The sequence below is a fragment of a genome, unplaced genomic scaffold, assembly GCF_019419815.1.
Source record: "Pyrus x bretschneideri cultivar Hongxiangsu unplaced genomic scaffold, Pyrus_bretschneideri_v1 Contig44, whole genome shotgun sequence".
Classification (NCBI taxonomy): domain Eukaryota; kingdom Viridiplantae; phylum Streptophyta; class Magnoliopsida; order Rosales; family Rosaceae; genus Pyrus; species Pyrus x bretschneideri.
In genome coordinates, this window is record NW_025999768.1 from 1,792,375 (window position 1) to 1,802,927 (window position 10,553).

The 10,553-nt window shown below is 37.0% G+C and overlaps 1 long non-coding RNA gene and 1 pseudogene across 1 annotated transcript; one reads left to right on the forward strand and one right to left on the reverse strand.

Annotated features, from left to right (window-relative positions):
* The first annotated feature begins 1,011 nt into the window (after positions 1-1,011).
* On the forward strand, positions 1,012-1,778 carry LOC125469649. The gene is made up of 2 exons (XR_007251882.1): positions 1,012-1,415; positions 1,507-1,778. It is a non-coding gene; the product is annotated as an uncharacterized LOC125469649 (long non-coding RNA).
* Positions 1,506-5,764, reverse strand: LOC103960726 (annotated as a pseudogene).
* Positions 5,765-10,553: the final 4,789 nt, after the last annotated feature.

Sequence of the window (10,553 nt, forward strand, 5' to 3'; positions counted from 1 at the left end):
GGTTATTTGGGACCATATAAAGGTGAAAGATATCATTTCTCAGACTTTCGTAAGGGTGCCGAACCAACGGGTCAGAAAGAGGTATTTAACCACATGCATTCTTCTCTTAGGAGTATCATTGAACAAACTTTTGGGGTATGGAAGAAAAGATGGGCAATTTTAAGGGATATGCCTATTTACCCATTCAATAAGCAAGTGAAGATTGTCATTGCTACAGTGGCTCTTCATAACTACATACGGAGGTATTCTAAACGTGATCGTCATTTTGATGACCCCAGGGAATATTGTGAAGAAAGCGATACTAGTGATGATGATGATGAAGAATACCAAAATTATGAAGTTGAAGGATCACATGAGATAGAAGCATTACGAAATAGAATAGCGGCAAGTTTGATGAATGCATCTAATTAGATTACTTTCAAGTACATTAACAATATTGTACTAATGAATTCTAGCTATTCAGTTTAAAATATTTCAATTAAAGTAGTTTGTCATACTAATTAATATTTAAGATAAAGTTTATAAATATTTTTCTTTAACAAATAAAGTATATTTAGTAATTCACCTTTATTGGTTAAGAAAATTAAATTAATGGCACATCTAGTATTATACCCTTATTGGTCATTTTACACCGTCACAGCTGTTTTATATAAAAGTTTACCAAACACTATCATATTGCTTTTTTTTTTTTCCAAAAGCAATTTTACAAAAAAAGTTATCAAACACTCTGCTGCTTTATTTCACAGCCGCTTTTTTTTCACAACACAACAAAAATAGTTTTTTTTCAAAGCACAGCAATACCAAACCAGCCTAAATTTCACGTTGGCGAATTAAGGATCTTGCATGTTCTCGTAAAGAGTTGGGCTATCTCCAATATTACTAATTGGTTTATTTACCTCAACTTTTTTGTAATGATATGTTACTGACGTGTTGAGTCACATCTTGCTTGCTCCCACTTTACCCAAGTGTGCTGTCATGTGCTAAGGCATAAATGACCCCACACAAAAACAAGTGTGTTCCACAACGAAGATTAAGAGATTTTGTCTGTACTTACAAAGAGTTAAGACTGCCCACTTCTGCGGTGGGATAGAATCTCAGCTTCATTCCCTCACCCACCTGTCAACCACTGATTTTGTAATGGAAGCTCATAAAAATGATTGGTGGATACATTTAATACCAAATCTGAGTGGTTGCAAATCACACACAGCTTTTATCATTCAGTATTTCTATCAAATTTGTAAGCCTAAAAAAGAAGAGAGTTGCACAGAAAAATCAGCACTCAGTCTATTTATCTTTCTTAACTTGTGGTGGGAGGAGGAAGAAGAGAAAATGTATGCACCACCGGGGTACCAAGAAATGTCGCCGGTTGATCACGTTCGACGGCGCCACGAGGAGAAGGGTTGCCTCTATGCTTGGTTAGTCTGATTGAAATTTTTACAGTTTTTACTTATATGTGTCCTCGATTATCCTTTAATTTCGTTTTGTGATCTGTGAATTTCGGTGCAGTTTGTTTGCAGCTTGTTGTTGTTTCTGCTTGCTATGAGACTTGTGAGTGCTGTTTAGATGTACTCTGTTGTTGCTGCACTTGATTTGTCATCTTTTATTTGGAGATGGAGACTTGGAGTCTCCGCTCTTTAGAAAGGAGGTTCTGAGTTTAAAATTTTATGGATGACGGGTTGTAATAAAAGTAAAAAGAATCGGAGATTAGATTTCTCATGAATAAATAATGTAATAAACTATATATAAAAAATGCTACTCTAGTTATATTTTATACATCATATTTGTGCCAGTTTAGATTCTTTTCAAATTTCGCAATTCGTAGTCGACAAACTGCGTAATTTGGATCGTTTAAAAGAGGAGAATGATCTGAACGTTTGGATTTTGTAAGGTGGGTTAGTAAGAAAGACTATAGGAGCCTGTAAGATTCAAAATGAGTGATTCGAATTACTTGGTTCGTCGGCTTCGGACTTTAAGATCTCGCGAGGATCTCGATTCCATTTGTACCACCTCTCTAACATTTTTTTGTTATTTTTTATTTATTGTAGTTTGTCTTTCCCGGTCTATTTTGTTTTCAATCCATTCGGCCATATGTTCCACATCAATTAATTACACCAGAGAAGGAGAAGCTCTTGAACAACAAATAATTAATTAGATTTGACATTAAACTAGTGCCAAAACAACTGCATTAATTCATCTTCAAGCTTCGAAAATACATAATAACGATACTAGATTACATAATCAACAAACAAATTAATTAACAGCATATATGCTGTGATTATAACGAAATTAAGAAGCCAGCACAGTTGGGTGTCATTTGAAGAGTTTCTTGACAAGTTTTCTGGTTGTGTGCCTCTCTCCTGTGTACGATTTCCCAACGGCACGAAAAATGACTTTAGCTCCAGATAAGTACGCCGTCGCCAGCACAGTTGCAGCCTACACAATGCATGGTCAAATTCAGTCATTAATTCACACAACGCATAATCATAGGACTTAATAATTTTTTACATGACTCGCTAGCCTAACATGAAATCATATGATATGAAAATAACAGGTTTTGGATCAACCTATTAACGAGTTAACCTAGTATCATCGCAATATTCTCCCAATTAGATAATAATCTTGACAAGTATCGTGACAATTTTGTTTTCGACCGCGATTCTTACTAAATAACTGCAAATGTTTATGATCGAGTGAAATATATGAAAATCCTTGTTTGTTTATTAGACCAGATCGAGATTTCGTCATGGATCTTGTGAAATTCTCCCTTTGATCTTGTTTGTTTGTACTGCAGGACTTTGGACGTATGTTATCTATGTATGTAATATGTATGTATGTATGTCTGCATGCACGCATGTACCCATGCGGAATTAGCTACCATTTATGAACATTAAAAGGAATCTCACAAGAATAATATAACGTGGGGCATATCCCTTTTTCTTCGATCTTCTTCAAAACGCCCATCTGTTTTAGATTTGAACCTATATATATGAGAAATTTTTAGTGTACCGAAAACACAGTCTGATACACTAGGTGTTATAATACAAGTGGTAGGATACTTGAAAAAAAATTTCAACTATTTGTACTATGACATTTAGTGTGTTTCCGGCACATTGAAAAATCTCTCTGCATATATGGTGTGGTGCTTACGGTGTACCTTAATTGCCAACATGCAAATTAAAATAAACAAAACAAAACAAAACAAAACAAATCTTTAGTATATTGGATACAATATCGAACGTGATTGATATCTAGCAAAAATCATAGTTTCTTTTATAAATCAACCATATATCATTTTCCATTGCAATCTTTTCATATTCTAGACCACGATCTTCCTACACTAAATTAAGCTGGCAAAATCGGTTAATCAGTTGCATTTTTAGTGGTATTTATTGTTTTTTTACATGATAAGACACGTAAAAAGCGATATACACATGATTGCATCTAAGGTAAAAGAACTTTTTGGTGCCAATTCCTACGAAATTCATCCATTTTAGTGAAATTAGTTCGCCACACCAAAGGAAAAACTCCCAAGACAAAATCAGTTACAGCCACACAAAAAGTTGTAAGATTAAGGCAAGTTGGGTCTAGGATTAAGGCCAATATACATACAATGTGATCACAAGTGTGAACAAATCAAATTCACTACTTAATGTAACTCGAAATTACCTCGAACAGATTTCATTGGCGCACGTTTTGCAGCTGAAAATTCTACAATGCTGCTCGCTAGCCATCTAGAAGTATCAATTCCTCAAACCACACTTATCAGTAGGTTGGCATTGACTGAACCCTTTATCCAAATCATAGTTTACAACTAGAGACTATCGTTATCCTGCCGGTCTGCATGAATCAGTTTCAAATTGCATCAACACCATCTTAGCTGATAATGGAAAGATATTTGGTTGAGCAGGTCGATCTCAAAAAACGTAATTGCAGGCAATGGAAGCGAGGATTGTGGTCAGCAGTATTGAAACAACATTCACAGCATTGTTGTCAAGAAAGTTAAGACCTGAGGTTTTCTTAACTTTTGGCCAACAACCTAGAGAAACAAAAGAAGTTAGAATGAGATTCGTTAGGCAGATTCAATTGTTGCCATAAATATGATAACATCAGATTCACGTATTATATCTTTAACGCACCTTGTTACGAACAGTGCAGAATCCACTGAATTGCAGCGTTGCTCCCAAAAGAGAATCGATGACACTACCGCCTAGTGCAGCAAGAGTAGAAATAGGTATCACCAACAACTGCTTCAGTGCTACATCATATGCGCATTTTGTAGTGAGAAATCCAAAAACCACAAATGTCAGTCCGATAACAGAGCCTGCAGCTGCCAGTAGTCCTGCTTTTGTAACTCCGCCATTGGTACCCTTCTGAACAGGCTGCCAATACAATGTGGAAACCCAAAATAGCATCCATAGTCTACGTATTCAAGCAGCCAGATAATTTCATTTTGTTCAAGCTTGACCAATACATTCCCCAAAACTGTATAAATCCCAATCATGACAGAACAAATACTTGATACCCTTAGTCTATAGGGCGATCGGTATTCTTTAGAACAGTTCAAAGAATAAAAAGATGCACAAATAACACTCATAAGCAATGGCACGAACGTAACTAGGCTTTTAAAAGAAAGACGTGAGACAACAGGGAACTGCGAAAAAAATAATGATACATATGTTTGTGTGTTCATATGATAATTGAACTATTTATCGAGTTTACGACGGGGAACTGCGAAAAAAATAATGATACATATGTTTGTGTGTTCATATGATAATTGAACTATTTATCGAGTTTAAGGAAACGTTTTCTAGCCAGGACTTTGATTATTAAGTACGAATGACAAATTAACCTACACCAGGATGCCAGGTAGGTAACGCAGCTCACTCACGCTTAGCCATTCATTTTAACTTTCCAAAATGATTGTGAGTCATTAGATTCAAATACCGCCACAATAACATCCCGTTATGTAAGGTTCTTCAGCTCAAAATATCAATAGAAATGCCAGCACATGCAGCAAAGCAGAACAAGATTGGGAAAAAAAAATCGAAACTTTTCAAAATTCTAGCTTAACCCAAGTGACAAAATGCTAAAATCGAGCCGATCATACAGAACTTGAGAGTCGTGATCAATCGAGGCTGAGCACTCCCAGCTCAGAAGACCAAGTGTCGCCATTGCTACAAGCATAGTGACCAATAACCCCACCAACAAGCGACGTAACAAGAAACGAGTCTTCCGAGTCGAAGCATTCTCTGCAATACCGATTTTGCCCAGAGAACCAGAACCAAGATCGACGCAATCCCACTGTTGGATAAGACCTGCACCCAATTCCTCTGCCCACCATTTTTCAAGTCGGCATCGACGCGCCGCTTCTTGTCTTACCCGACCTTGGTCAGCTTCGACGATGTGAAGAAGAACACCCGCAGCAGAGATCCGTTCCTTCGAGGAGCAAAGTTTGTTAGTAATAATAAGGCTGTTTGGATGCCGAGAAAATGAAAGAAAGTGGAAGAAAATTTGATACCTGTATCTGACGGCAGTCTGGATGGTAATGACGGCAAAACCCGCGATTGCGCCTGAGGGGTCGAGTGATTTTCGTCGGTAGGATCTGGCGGGGATCAACAACGAGATTAGGACCGCGATTAGGGGTCGGATTAGAAGTTTATCCATGCTTATCGCTGATTAAGTTTCGGGATTTTGGTGGGAAAGAAGGAAACGAAGGATGGAATGAGGAAGAATTTGTGCTCATTGTGCACTGCGCCTAATAATGTTTAACATCTCTTAGGCTCGTTTACTATAATTAAATTGATGGGTATTGAATTGATGAGAAATTAGATTGAAGAGGAATTACAATGAGGTGAAATCAAAATCAAATTCGTGTTAAAGTTGTTTATTAAAATAGGTTGGAATCGGAGTACGAATGATATTGATTTATATAAACTGTTTACTAATTCACATGAATTGAAATGAAAATTAATGTGATTACAAAAATACCCCTATTGTAACTAATTTATTTTTAGTAAAATTTATATTCTTTCATCCTACATAGAAAGAATAACCATTTTTTTTTATTTCTTAGTTACTTTTATTCTTTCATTGCTCCTTACCAGTTACCAACATAAAACAAACCCTTAAAAAAAGAAAATTTACTTCTTGTCCTCTCTCTACCCCATCTCTCTGCTGCCATGCCGACCCATCCATTTCTAAAATTTCCTAGGCACCTCTCTCTCTTCCCCATCTTTCTCTGCTGACCCACCCCTTTCTAAAATTCCTAGGCATCTCTCTCGTCCGCGTCTCTTCCCCATCTTTCTCTGCTGCCGACCCACCCCTGATCGTGAGACCACCATCTTCCCTGTTCTTTGGTCTTCATCGAGAACGCTAGCCTTGTCAAACAAGGGCTTGAAGGCAGCACCTATGGCCAGCCATCACCATCGCAAAGGCTGCAAACACTGACATTATTCTCATCTTTGGAGCTTGAGGGTATTATCGGTATAAAATTTGAATTCCTAATGAAAACCATTTCCAGGAATCCAAATACCTCCTCCCACTCAAGAATTGGACTCCGGCCATTTCAGGAGTTGAATTCCTGATCTTATGCAGGTCCCACAATCATTTTGATTCTTGATGGTTTGGTAAACGCTGGAATGGTTAGGGATATGTGCAATTCCCGTTCCCACCATTTCATTCCCCTCTGGCAGCCTAGAGTGATTATATGGATAATAGTAGGAAGACTAAATTTGTACATAAATTTACAAACTTCTAATAAGAATGAGTATTATCAATTCTTGAGTAATAACCCAATCACCAATTTCCATATCATTTAGTTTACAAAATTTTGTTCATACATTTAGTCTTCTTAACATTACCTACATACATACGAAGAAAGACTTGTTACATTAACTATGACGATATTTCAAGACTAATCACACGTTGACACCATGCAATGTAAAGGTAGTGAAAGCCGCGACAATATTTCAAGACTAACCACGAACTGACACTCTGACATCCTGAAATGTGATGGTCGGTGATAAGGGACTTATGTTTATTAGGATTGTTTATGCAAGCTAGGATTATAATCTCATTTCTGAAGTTATATAAGTTAAATAGTTAAAATAGTTCATGAGATTTGCATAACACATCACTTTTGGTCCCTAAGATTGTCCACCATCCATCATTTTGGTCATTCCATTAAAAACTCCGTTAAGTGTCCCGGAGCTCTTGGCCGGAAGTTTGGGCAATTTTCAAAGCTTCGTAACTCAATCGTTTCTTAACCCAATAAGACCCATAATATATCAAAATGAAGATAGGAAAGTGTAAAACAAGATTATACCTATCTAAAAGCCCAATGATTGCCGGAGATGGCCGGAAAATAGCCTCAAAGGTAACTGGTAGGCGAGAAAACTGGAAAACTCGATGGAAACTGGGTAAACTTTAAATATTCATAACTTCTTCAATACTCAATGAAATCAAGTGATTTAAAAACAAAAATCATACTTCTCGACGAGACAAAGAGAATGGTACCTTTTTCAACGGCTAACTCTCCATGGTTGGTTTGTTGTGGCGTATCTTTTGTAAGTTGTATTTTTTCTGTCTCCCTGTTGAGTAAATAGTGATCATGTTGAAGGCCATCCGCTTTGCAATGTCAAGAATTTGTATAGCTAAATTAAGTCCTCCCCATTTCAAATTTTTTTTTTTGGACAAACATGTTTGACCTTGGCTAGCATGGATTCACATGTGCTAGGTGAAGTTCATAAATCTAAATGTTGTTGATATGATGACTTTTGGAACAACTTTTGACTCGTATTATACACATTATTTGTATTATTATGTCGGTGTTTTGGTCTTGCTTGTGTTGATAAATTTTGAGTTTAAAGATATTTTTCTGCTAAAAAGAGTCGTCTAAATACATGAGAAATTTTGGTAAGACTGATTGATTAGAACAACTCTCACAGGGTGCAAGATTACATATAAACGGTCGAAATTTCAGTAGGATTGTCTGACTAGGCAATTCTTGCACCGGTTGAAGATCAATTGAATTGAGTAAGACCAAATTATATGCCATCTCTTTATATTTTGAGAGGTGCTTCGTGGATGACGTGGTCGGACTGCGTTAGCCACATTTTTCTGTCTATTAACCCATGTTAGATACAATTGTAATACATGAAAGAATAAAAAGAAGAGCAGGTGTGGTAGTCTTGCCTTAATATTGATAAGGAAATCAGTGATTTCTTGTGAATATGAATCACGGGAAGCCCTGATGATGGTGTCATGACTCATGCCATTACAATTTGACTTCTCATCTTCATTTGGACGGTGACCTCACATGGCCTGTACGTATGTACCCACATGTGCGTACGTATATACACATCTATGTATACATATATATATATATATATATATATATATATATACATGCACGTAAACATGTATGTAAGAGCTGGATTGTTATACAGTTGTCCATCATCAAGAACTAACCGATTATAAGGCAAACAGGGTATGACACAAGCCTTGGAATCTAGCATTTCAGTCTTAGTAAGTAGGTCCTGAACATACTTTGCCTGAGAAAGAAATAGCCCATCAGTATGCGAAATGACCTGAATTCCTAGAAAAAAATGAAGACGGCCCAAATCTTTGATATCAAACTCTCTTGTCAACGCAGATATCACATCATCAATCATAGTTGAAGCATTACCAGTGACAATGATGTCATCTACATAAATGAGCAATATCACAACAGAGGAAACATTCGTCTTCACAAATAAAGAGGAATTGGCATAAGTTGTATTAAAACCAAGGGAAAGAAGAAAGCTTGTGAACTTATCATTCCAGGCTCGAGGAGCCTGTTTTAAGCCATATAAAGACTTATGAAGCTTGCAGACATACTCAGGATGTAGAGAATCAATGAAACCCAGAGGTTGAGCCATATACACCTCTTCCTGCAATATACCATGTAAAAAAGCATTCTTTACATCAAGTTGTCTCAAATTCCAACCAAAATGAGCTGCTATTGCTAGCACAAGTCTCACAGTTGTTGGTTTAACAACTAGACTAAAAGTCTCTCCATAGTCTATTCCTTCCTCTTGGTTAAACCCTTTGGCTACCAAGCGAGCCTTATACCTCCCTATAGAACCATCAACATTCTTCTTAATTTTGAAAACCCATTTGCACCTAACAAGGTTTTTCTGTACTGGAAGTGGAACTAAACTCCATGTAGACTGAGTATTGAGTGCAGCTAATTCTTCTTGCATTGCATCAACCCATACTTTAAACTTTAATGCAGATTTGTATGTTGCAGGTTCAACAGTAGCTAAATCCACTCCTCCATGTTCATGAATTGTAGTCAATAATGCCTTTTTTTTTGAAAATGCCATTCTTTGATCTAGTTTGCATCGGATGCAAATTTAATGGAGGAATGGAGAGCACTACTTGTAGATTCTCAGATTGGATCTCAGGAACCACAGGGAGTTGAGGAGTTGAAACATGTTCCCTTGCATTAATGGATTGTATTGAAGGTGAAGGAGTAGTGTTTATGGATAATGGGGAAGAGTCAATGTTTGAAGAAGGAACATGTTGTAAAGCTGGAGATCTGGGGGAGACTAACACATTATCAAGGGTAGTGACTGGTGTTGGAAAGCTGGTTGTGGCACATGGGATGTAGGAGGGTCAGATGGCCGGTTTGAGACTAGAGTTGAATAGGGAAATTCAGATTCATCAAACAAAACATGTCGAGAAATATAGACTTTCTGCTTAGTGGCATCATAACAAAAGTACCCCTTGTACTTTGATGCATACCCTAGAAAAAGACCCTATGTTATTCGAGGTTGCAACTTAGTGGTATTAAGAGGTCTTAACAGTGGGTAACAAGAATAGCCAAAGACTTTTAGATGGCTAATGTCAGGGAGAGAACTATAAAGCATCTTAAATGGTGACTTTTGGTTCAATGTTTATGATAGCATTCGATTAATAAGGTACACTGATGTTTGACAAGCAAATGACCAGAAAGGGGCAGGTAAATGGGATGTTTGGAGTATAATGATTGTGGTTTCAATAATATGGCGATGTTTCTGTTCAGCCAACCCATTTTGCTCTGGGGTATATGGACAAGACAATTGGTGAATAATACCCTTAGTAGAAAGGAATGTTTGTAATTGCTTCCCGACAAATTCTCCCCCCCCATCACTTTGAAGTGTCTTTATGGAAACTGAGAAATGATTAAGAATAAACTGATATAATGTAGTAAATGTAGAACAAACATCAGCTTTATTAACAAGTGGGAAAATCCAACAAAATCGAGTACATTGATCTATGAAGGTAACATAGTACTTAAAGCCATTTATAGAAAGACAGGGAGCCGGACCCCATACATCACTATGAACAATATCAAAAGGGTGAACAGGTTTACATGTGGCTGAGGTAAAGGGTAACTTGCTAATTTTTCCCTCAAGACAATTGGAACACAATGTAGGTGTGGAATCAGCAACACTAGTGATGTTGGACTTCTTAAGCATAAGGGAAACAACATTATTTGAAGGATGACCCAATCTATGGTGCCATAGACT